This window comes from Condylura cristata, unplaced genomic scaffold, assembly GCF_000260355.1.
Source record: "Condylura cristata isolate star-nosed mole 26May11 unplaced genomic scaffold, ConCri1.0 scaffold00051, whole genome shotgun sequence".
Classification (NCBI taxonomy): Eukaryota; Metazoa; Chordata; class Mammalia; order Eulipotyphla; family Talpidae; genus Condylura; species Condylura cristata.
In genome coordinates this window covers 1,792,038-1,802,621 of record NW_004567152.1, presented here as the reverse complement: position 1 = coordinate 1,802,621, position 10,584 = coordinate 1,792,038, and positions in this window count along the sequence as shown.

Below are 10,584 nucleotides of genomic sequence, written 5' to 3'. Positions count from 1 at the left end.
AGCTGAAGGGACTGGCTGGAGTGTGGGGCAGCGCCTGGGGAGACAGCAGAGGCTGGGCTGAGTGGACCCCAGACTGCTGGGGAGTCTGAGGGAGGGGCAGAGATAGCTGGGGCAGCTCCTGGGCCCCAAGCAGGGACCTAGGGTAATTGAACATAAAAATTCACATGCATTTTATGACTCTTCTGGCTCCAACAGGAGCCCAGTGTTCACAGCAGTCTTGGACTATAAAATACACAGGATGAATTATCTGTGACAGCTGTAAAGTCCTTGTTTTCTCCTCTGCTACTGTTAAAACAATAGGAGGTAGAGGGTGGGTGCCAGGTTCCTCAAGCCCTGTCCCTCTACCCTTTCTGATGGCTTTGCAGAGCCACCCTTTCAAGCCAGGACCTTCTCCTCTAGGCTTCACATTCTCACCTGTGTGCAGCTATGTGTCTGGCAAGATATGGCACCCAGCATAGCCCAACCCTGCTGCTCATGGCCTCCTGACAGACAGATCCTTTCAAAAAACACATAAAGTCACACACAACATCTAAATGGTTGGTGGTGAAACAGAGGAAGGCACAACTGCTATGCCCCTCCCCCACCTAACAGGAAATTACAGGAGCTTTGTGCAATTGGGTTTCAAGGCATAGGTAGGAGTTTGGTAGTGTGAAAAGTGGTGCTCACTGTCCTCTTTGCCACTGGCACTGGATGGAGGCAGACACAGGTTAGAAAAAGAGACCTGAGTGGCACCCTGACTGCGTTACACTCCCAGATCAACCCTATTGGAATATTTCTCAGGAGGTTAGGCCCCTAGGCACAAGCCCTGTATCAGAGTCACCTCCCCACTGGCAGAAGAATGAGGAACTAGTGCCTGCCGCTGGTAATGAACCAGCCCGATGACTCATGTGCTCAGTCTCAAATTCAGACAGGGCTCTGTGTGTCATCTCCGGGGTTCCCCTAGGTACTCAGCATGTGCCTGACCTTGCTGACTGGTAGGTTCATGGCGTCTCTGGTGGTCAGACTCCTACATGGCAGCTCAAGACCAAGAGGTGGAAGCTCCAGGGTCTGAAAGCCTGGGCTTTGGCACACTTCACATTCACACTTCACATCCATAACATTCATGGTCAAAGGTGCCCCAGGCAGATGTGGGCCCAGAGAAGGATAAAAACCAGCATTGTAGAGGTCGAGGAACAGATGATCACTTTGGGTGGCCCCACTGAGTCCCTGTAGTCTGGGCTCAGTACAGAGGTGCTAAGAACAGCCAAGGGGTCCACAAAGGCTCCAGTCAAAAGCTAGCAGTGCCAAAGACCCCAGGAAAACAAGAGGCAGATCACCTCATGAGTGTCTTTTCAAAAATAAAATAAAGAGCACATATTGGTCAGAAGCTGGTCCCTCCAGCCCCCAGCCAGAGCATGCGAGTGTCTGAATCTACTGTTCACACTGGCATTCAGCTCCACTTCCCACAGTAGGCTCTGGGCCTCTCTCCTCCTGCTCCACTGCATGAGCACTCAGGGTCACAGGAGGGTGGCCAGAGGGCAGGGTTATATCTGGGTCTGAAGGGGTGCAAGGAGGATCTCAGATCTGATCTGTGCAGATCCAGCACCCTACTGTGCACCTCACAGTCATGCCACCCAGTGCTCTGACACCCCTGAAGAGGCTGGCCGGGGCAGAGCTTGCTGTGTGTATTCTCCCTGCAAGCCCTGCCTGGTCCTGTGGGGCAACTCCAGCAGAGGCAGTCTTGCTAAGCAAACATGCCCCAGATTTGCACATGCAAACAGTAGCAAACACTGCAACCCAAATGAGGGGCTCAGAGAATAACCAAATGCACAGTGGGGTGGAGGGGCCAGTGTCCTTCTGGGAAGAGCCACAGGAGGTGACCCCTCATCTTCCTCAGTCATCGAACCATGGGGTATGCCTGTGCAGAGCACGGGAGCAGCTGTGGTCGCCTGTTGCCCACTCAGTTGCCCACTCAGTCTCTATGGACACCAAGCTGAACGCTGAGGAGGAGTGGGGTGTACTGGTGAGCAAGGAAAATGAAGTCAGGACCTCAAGTGGGGTTCCAGACAGTAAAGCAGCTACAGTGCCCAGCAGAAACAACCCTAATGCATGTGCCTGTGCCCACCTCATCACCAGCACAACCAGCCCCCCCGAGCCTTCCCACTCTTGCCTCTGGGGTGGAGCCCCACCCGACAGCAGTCAACACCACAGTGACCTCCATGGAGTTCCCACAATGGCCTCCCTCCTATCCTCACTGCCCTCTCCTCATGTAGAAGGCCCCTATGATGACAAGGCAACCAGGCACGACCCCCTGACCACTAGCAGAGCCCATTCTTGAGAGCCACCTTGGACAGTGGGGCCATTTGGGTCCCAATTCATCCCGAGTTTCAGTGAGTTCTCAACCCTCCCTTTCTCCCCTACCTGCCCCTGTACCCCATGCAGGGGATACAGAGACCCCCTGGAACTGCCTTCATGAAGAACAAGGGCTCCCCAACATCGGGCTCCATATTTACTGCCCACCCTCGAGACTGCACCCTGGCTCAAAGGAAGACAACACAAGGAGAGGAACGTCCATCTCTGGGTGGGGCTGAGGGACTTCCTTTCCTTTCTCACATTTTTCTCCTTTTTCCAATTTTCTTTACATTGGAATGAGTTCCTAGTGCAATGAGAGCAGAGCATCCGCAGGGATAAACCTGATTTCCCAAAGATTTTGAGGGGTAGTAGGGTTCCTTCAGTTGGGGCCCCAAGTTCATGGCCCAGTGAAGGGTCCCCCTTGATTTCCCTCGGCGCCCTTCTCATGTGTGGCAGTCTGTCCTGGAGGGGGTACTCCAGGCCCCTCCCAGGGGATGCACCAGCCTCAGTTCACTGATGCTGTGACAATTATATTAACTTGTATCTAGTGGGCTATTTGATGTGGAGCAATTCCAGTTCAATTAGGCTCTAGGAAGGTGGGCATTAATTAAAGTAACAAAAGGCTCAGCACAGCACAGGCCTGCATGCTTCTGTGTGTCCAGACTTCGGCCTGGACACACAGAAGAGGCTAAGTGTATATCCATCCAGGATAGGGCAAGGGCCCTCATCCCTGCTGCCTGATTGCCCCCGAATCCCTGAGCACCAGGGATCCCTCAGGCCCATTCACTGAAGGCCACTCGGGCCCTCACACCCTGACCAACCTATCCATGCAGGGCAGGGTTTCTCTAGCCTCAGGAGCCATCACTTATCTGTCCTTCCACCTTCAACCCGGAGTCCCTTGTTTAGGAAAAGACCCCAAGAACATTGTCCCAGAGGCCTGTAACAGCCATGCCCGGCTCTGCCAAAACCTGGAGAAACCTGATCCCCACCGGGCACAGATCACCCTCAATGCGCCTTGTCCCCCTCCAAGTAGCCCACCACCCCAGTGCTCAGGCCCAAGAGGTAACTGGGGACAAGTGGCTAACAGAGGACCACACAGTGACAGGACCTGGAAGCTGTGGCCAGCACGCACAACTTACAACAAACAACCTTTTACTACTCCTTCAGCCTGAGCCTCCCTCATCTCCAGCCTCCTCCTCTCACCTCTGTTGTCCTTTGCCCTACCATAGCCATGAATATACTGCACTTATGAGAGGCACTTAATTCAACCTTCTCTTATAAAGGACAGGTGACTTGATATTTCTTTTTCTGAGAAAAGAAAGCTAGATTGGCTGGGTCAAAATGTGCCCTCCCATTCCTCAAATGGTTGCCCCCACCTTAACTGCCTTCCAGGGTTTTCTGTCCTGGTCCTGCCCTTGGACTTCACAGCTTCACAGGTTCAGGTACCCCTCAGCAGCAAGACAGGCCAGATCAGGGCCCCCGGTCTTCTGAAGTCCTTTCTTCCTATTCCACACAGTGTCACCTCCTTCCTGCTGGAGATACTAGCTACAATGGTGTGTCCTCTTCATTCTCACTCCTGTATGGAGAACAGAGGGCTCTGAACCAAGGGTCATAGAGATTCAAGTGTCTGATGCTGCAACTACTGCCAGATGGGCCCCTAGGCCGAGTTCAAGCTTGAAACCCATGTGAACAAGGGGAGTTTATGACAGGATCATGGGACCCTTCCCACCTACACTTGATCACAGGCTGATTGGAGAGGAACCATGGAGCCCCAGTGAGATTCAGGCCTGCCAGCCAGTGGGGTCTCCACTGAAGCAGACATGATAGTGGTCTTCTCCATGGAGTAATTCCCAAGATACACATTGTCAGTCAATGACACTGACATTTCTCCCCAACAGCCCCTTCCTCCCATCCCCTGTGACCCAGCCCCTCAGCCTCACAGTTCAACCATAAGCCTTTCTTTGGGCTCAGCCAAGAGGCGATGATTCACCCTGAGGGGGGAGTGGAGTAGTAGAGGGTCTGGAGGAGAGTGCAAGTATGGGCTCTGCACTGCAGGAGGCCCTGCCAGCTCTGTACCCAGATAAATGCTCAGTGCTGTCATATCGACGTTTCCCATAATAATGATCATATTTGCCCCATCACTGGAGACTGGATCGATGGCATTTGAGTAATTGGAGATTGATTTTAATTAAGTCTTAGAAGTTTTGTGACCACACCCACAGTTGACTACAGAGGGCATGGTGAGAATGACCTTAGGTCGCCTATACACTGGTGGGGCAGAACAAGCACTTGGGCATCCTTGGGCACTATGCCCCACCAAGCCTCCCAAGGCAGAATGTGCCCATTGTTCCCCACTGTGTCTACTCTGCCCAAATGGCAGGATTGACAGGAATGGGGGTCTCTCAAGGGTGGTGTGTGTGAACCAAAGAAAAATCCTGGTGGGTAGGGTTCTCCCCAGCCAGATCTTGGGTGATACTGAGTCACTCCCCTCCTTGACTTGAAGGGCTCATATGGGCTCCCTGCCTAGGCCCCTTCCCAACTCTCTCTGGGCATGAAAATGCCAGAAACAAGAGATCCTGCACATGGCTCCCCACACAGCTTTGTAGGCCCCTTCAGTCCAAATGTCCCTGGTCACCTTTCACCACCCCTAGCCTGCTGCAGGTTTAATACCAGAACGAAAGTGGTTAGCAGGAGTGTATTAATGAGGAGTTCTAATTAAGCAAACCACTAAATCGTCTCATCTTACCCCCAAATCCTGAGGACTAATGGAGGGTATTAGGAGCCCTCAAGAGGGTTTGCCCAGCTGCAGGTGACTGAGTCACTGGGTGATGGACCTGGATGTTGCACGAGCCATTTCAGGCCCCAGGCAGGGATTGAGGTATAGTCAATTCCATGTCCTAGGAACCTACCTCCACCCCAGTTACCTGTTAAAGCCAAGTACCCCCTAAGAGCCTATATATCCCACTTTCTGAATCTCTCTGCTGTTGTACAGGGGGCAATCATGGGAATTGTCCTCTCTGACCTCTGACCCCACTGTGAGAGCTGAGTCAGGATCCATGGAATAGACACTGCCCATGAAAAGTGTTTCCAAGCAAGTAATAAAAAACAATTTTTAAAAAGTATTTCTAACTAAGACCAGCTCATTCCTTGGCGCTCTGCTCTTGGGAGACTGCCACTGTCCAACATACGCTTCTAAGAAAAGAGATGCAGCTCCCAAGGGCATCTGTTGGGGGCAAAACTGGCTCAACACAAAGCATCTTTCAGCATCACTGCTACTACTCTGGGTCTCTTAGTTGGACTCCATGTCTGCAGGGTGATTAGACCAATGACCAGAAGAGAGACTCTTCTAGACCCACCAAGCATCCCCACCACAAAGGCCCCTCAGAGTGAATTTTATCAGCCTGGGTCCTGAGGATTCTAAAACAGGAACATTAGCATCCAAAGATAGTGCCTCACCTTTCTTCTAACCTCAATTTACAGACATGGAATCTGAGCTCCAATTACAGAACAGGTATCAGACCAAGACCCTTCCACCTGCCCCAAAAGCCTGTGTGTCTGTCTGGATACTGTGTTTGGACATATATCTGAGAACCCTCACCTCTGAGATTACCAGCCCCACTGGCCCATGCAAGGAAGTAGGGGATGAGAAGAGGTGATAGCTTTGTAGCAGATGCTCAACTATGATGGGAGTGGAGGTAGAGTTGGTAGTGACCAGGAGGAGACAGGGAGGGAAGGAAGGAGGCAAAACTTCCCACCCCTCTTAATTACACAAAGGTCAAGATTAAGACCACTGGGTATTCACATGTGTAGACAACTGACTCCCACTCTGTGAACATTTGCTGGGCACTAAGGAGGGCAGTTTTATCTGAGGGGAGTTTTAATGAGCAATCAGACTTGGAGAAGCATGATCTTGTTAATGGCCTCAAAATATCTGACCTCAGAACAAGAACCATGACAGGTTAATGAAGGAGTACTGGCAATGACACACCAAGTTAAAGATCTAGGAGGGTCTTGGTCATTAGTGTTAAGGGAAGTTTACAGGCCAAGCATCTGACTTCCAGACCTGGGGCAGCTCTTATCTGTTCAAGGCCTCAGTTTATCCACTTTGTGTATACTTGGAAAAGGATAGTGAAGAAGGTGGTGTTTGCCAAAGTGGGGTGTAGGAACAAACTAGAAGCAGTGGTGTGCCAAAAAGGGATCCGAGTAAGTAGTGGAGCAAGCTGCATAAACGTGGTAGACCCCAGAAACAGTAATGGCAGGGTCTGGTTCCCACTGCTTTGGCTTGTGGAACAACAATCCCAGGGAACACTCCACAGATACAGTCTGTGGCTAGGAAAGAGACTTGAGCATCAGTTGGATAGTAGAGATAAGTGCAGAATTCAACAGTGGTGACACTGAAGAGATTTAAATTTCATTGAAACGAGGTAGACTGGGACCTCCCTGGCAGTGCAAAGAGTTAAAACACAGCACTGTGACACTATCCACAGCCATTGCAGCATGAGTTCAATCCCTGGCCAAGAAGTTGACGCACATGGTGTGGTAGACCTCTCCTGTCCCACCCACTGCTCTCCACAGCAGTGTATTTCAGTGACCTGCCTATTCTGTTCCCTGCTTTATCTCTGGTGAATTCTCTCACTCCCACACCTCTGGTGTTACCCCAGTTCTGTATGTATAAATAAAAAAGTCTTTAAAAAAAAAAAGGTGGGGCAGAATGGGATTGTGGTCTAGAGCAGAGGACACAAGTGGCAGACCTGTCATTCATCCAGAGACCCTGGAAAGCAGAAAACAGAGGCTATGTGGAGGCATACACCCTTGAAGGAGGGGGAAATCTTGCAGAGAAGCTCATGTGCTCCAAACATGCTAGATCCCTATAGTAAAGATAAGAACAGAGTAGGCACACTTGTCTGCCCTTGTCTTGTAAGCATCCCTTGAGACTAGTGCTTACCTCATGAGTGCTTACACTGAATGTCCAGACTGCTGAATCTATTATCCTGAATTCCATAAGGTTCCATAAGCACGAGCCCACGCACCCCAACTCATCTGCCCTCCAGTTTTCTCCCAACCTGCTGACTTAGCAACTGCAAAATAGATCTGAGTACATGCAGAAGCAAGAAGAGGCCAAAATTCAAATAAAATCAAACAAAACCACACCACCACCTGTGGGATAAACAAAATAGTTCAAATCCCTAAGTAACTGCTGCAGACAATAAAAAATAGGGATACTTCAAGTACCAAAATGGGGAACAAAATAATAAAACACATAGCAACATGAGACCTCAAGAGAGTATGTCATCACATGGTGAGAACAATTCTCCAGATTCCAAATACACAGGAAAATGGAAGGTTGTGCCTCTTTGTAACATAAAGAATTCAGAAATATTATAATAAAGAAACAAAGGAACATTAACAAAGGAAACATTAACAAAGGAAACTCAAAAAGGAAAGTCAAAGAAATAAAAGGGAATTCAGATAGCTAAGCAAAGAGATACAGCAAATCAATGAACACAGAAATAAAGTGAAGAACAGAAGGTGTAAATTGAAGTTTTAAATAAGAAACTAACAAAAATTCATGAGGTAAAGGACCCAATAAAAGAGATCCAGAACTCTAGAGAAAGTTATGGAAGTAGAGTAGACCTCAATACTAGTAATGCAATAAAGACAAAAGTGGAAGAACAGACAGAAATGAAATGTAAAAAATTGAAAGGCAATTTGAGAACTGTCTGACACCAGTAGGAAAACTAACATTAAAAAAAAAAAGTGAGTATCCCAGGAGGAGGAGGGAGAGGGAAAGATAGTGAGCTTATTCAAAGAAATAATAAAGTAAAAGTTCCCACACCTGGGGAAGGGTTTAAATACCCAAGTCCACAAAGTTGAAATAACACCTGGTTATTCAAATACAATAATACCTAACACATAGTAGCAAAACTATCAAGATATCAAGACAAAACTATCAAGACATCAAGCTGAAGGCAAGTCATGGGAAAAAGCAGATAACTTATGATGGCACTTTCATCAGGCTTACATCAGACTTTTCAAAAGACTCTACAAGCATAGGAAGAATGGTATGATGTATTCAAAATACTCACAGACAAAACCTACCAGTCAAAAATACTATGCCTTGCAAGATACAAGAAATGCAATATCTTTCCGAAGCAAGGAAGAAATACAGGCCTTCCCATGCAAACAAAAGGTGAAGGAGTTTGCCAGCATTACATCTCCCCTACAAGAAATGTTAAAAGGAGTACTTATATCTAAGTCAAAGCAAAGATAAGTCACCAAAATGGCTTTTGGATTGAATTCACTTGACAGTGGACCAGGAAAAAAAATACAGCTTTCTACTGTCTCCAGGAGACCATTTGAGCTCCAAAGATTAGTACTCTACATTTGGTACTCTGAATCTAAGCTTGGTTCAGAGTAAATGGTTAGGGGGAAAAACCTACAAACAGATGGAACACAAAATATTCAGGGATAAACTAAAATAAACTTTCAGGTAACAAGAGTCAGGAATGGATATTAAATCATGATTATTATATCAATCATCATAAAGACATAATACTCATCAATAATATATGAACCAAACAAAGTATTACCCATATACAACACAACTATTAACAAACATAAAATAGACATTGACCTCAAAACAACAGTAGTAGAGGACTTCAACACACCACCTATACTGATAGGTCAATCAGAAAGATAATCAACAAGGAAACAATACTCTTTTTTTTTTAATACATCATTCTTTATTTTGTATGTTTTTTTCATATCTGTTGTAATCTCGATGGGCTTTCCACAACCAGTTCACCCATGTGCCATCACCATAGTCCCGTGTGCTCTTGCCACCCCAGTTTTGAACCTATCCCCACTCTGCCCCCATAGAATGCCCCTGGTTTATAGTTGCTTCTTGATTTTACATTTACTTTATTACAGTTAAGTTTTTTTCCAGATCCCTTACATTCCTTCTATGAGCGAAACCATCTGGCATTTTTCTTTTTCTTTCTGGCTTATTTCACTAAGCATGATCCTTTTCAGTTTCGACCATGTTGCCACAAATGTCATGAGTTTATCTTTTTTGACTATTGAGTAATATTCCGTTGTGTATATATGCCACATCTTCCAAATCTAGTCATCTATTTGGGGGCATTTGGGTTGATTCCACATCTTCCCTATTGTAAATAGTGCTGCAATAAACATAGTGGTGTAGGTGTCCTTTTGAATTAATGTTTTTGTGTCCCTTGGGTAGATTCCTAGGACTGGAATTGCTGGATCATATGACAATCAAAAAAGATAAACGCATGCCTTCTCAGCAACTTGGATGGACCTAGAAGGGATTGTGCTTAGTGAAATAAGCCAGAAAGAAAAAGAAAATATTGAATGGTCTCATCAAATGTAGATGAACCAAATAAGGAATCAGGAGAAAAAAGTAAATATAATAAAGTAAAAATCAGAATCATCAGGCAACTATAGATCAGAGACATTTTATAGGGGAGGAGGAGGAGGACCAGGACAGGAGTGGGAAGAGCACAAGGGGCTATGGTGATGGTGCACGGGTGAACTGGTGGTGGGAACTTCACAAAGAAATCATACATTGTACAAAAATAAAGGATGGTGTAATAAATATATTTTTTAAAAATTAACAGTGAGATCCCACCTTACACCATGAGAATGACCATATAAAGGAAAAATATACAGAAACAACAAATGTTGGTGTGGGTATGAAGAAAAGGATCTTGGGGCACTGTTCGCGATGTAGACTGGCCCAGACCTTATGGGAAACTATATGGAGATAGTTAAAATATGGAGATCCTTAAAATATTAAAAACAGAGCCCTCCCTGGCAGCATAACAGGTTAAAGCACAGCACTAAGAAGCTAAAGCCACTTCAGCATGAGTTAGATCCCAGCCCTGGAGGTGACCACATGGCAAGGCAGACCTCTCCTGACCCTCCCACTGCTCCCCTCAGCAGTGTACTTCATGGATCTGCCTATTCTTCTCCCCACTCAGAATCTGAGAGTATTCTGGTGAATCCTCTCATTGCCCCTGCACCTCTGGCCTGTACCCCAGTTCCGCATACATAAATAATATAAATCTTAAAAAAAAAGAGGGCCCTCCCTGGTGGTGAAGCGGGTTAAAGCACAGCACTAAGAAGCTAAAGCCATCTCTACTGCCCATTTTTTTTTGTACATTTTTTTTCCATCTCAATTGTAATCCCCGCGGGTTTCCCATCACCAAGTCACCCATGTGCCATCACCAT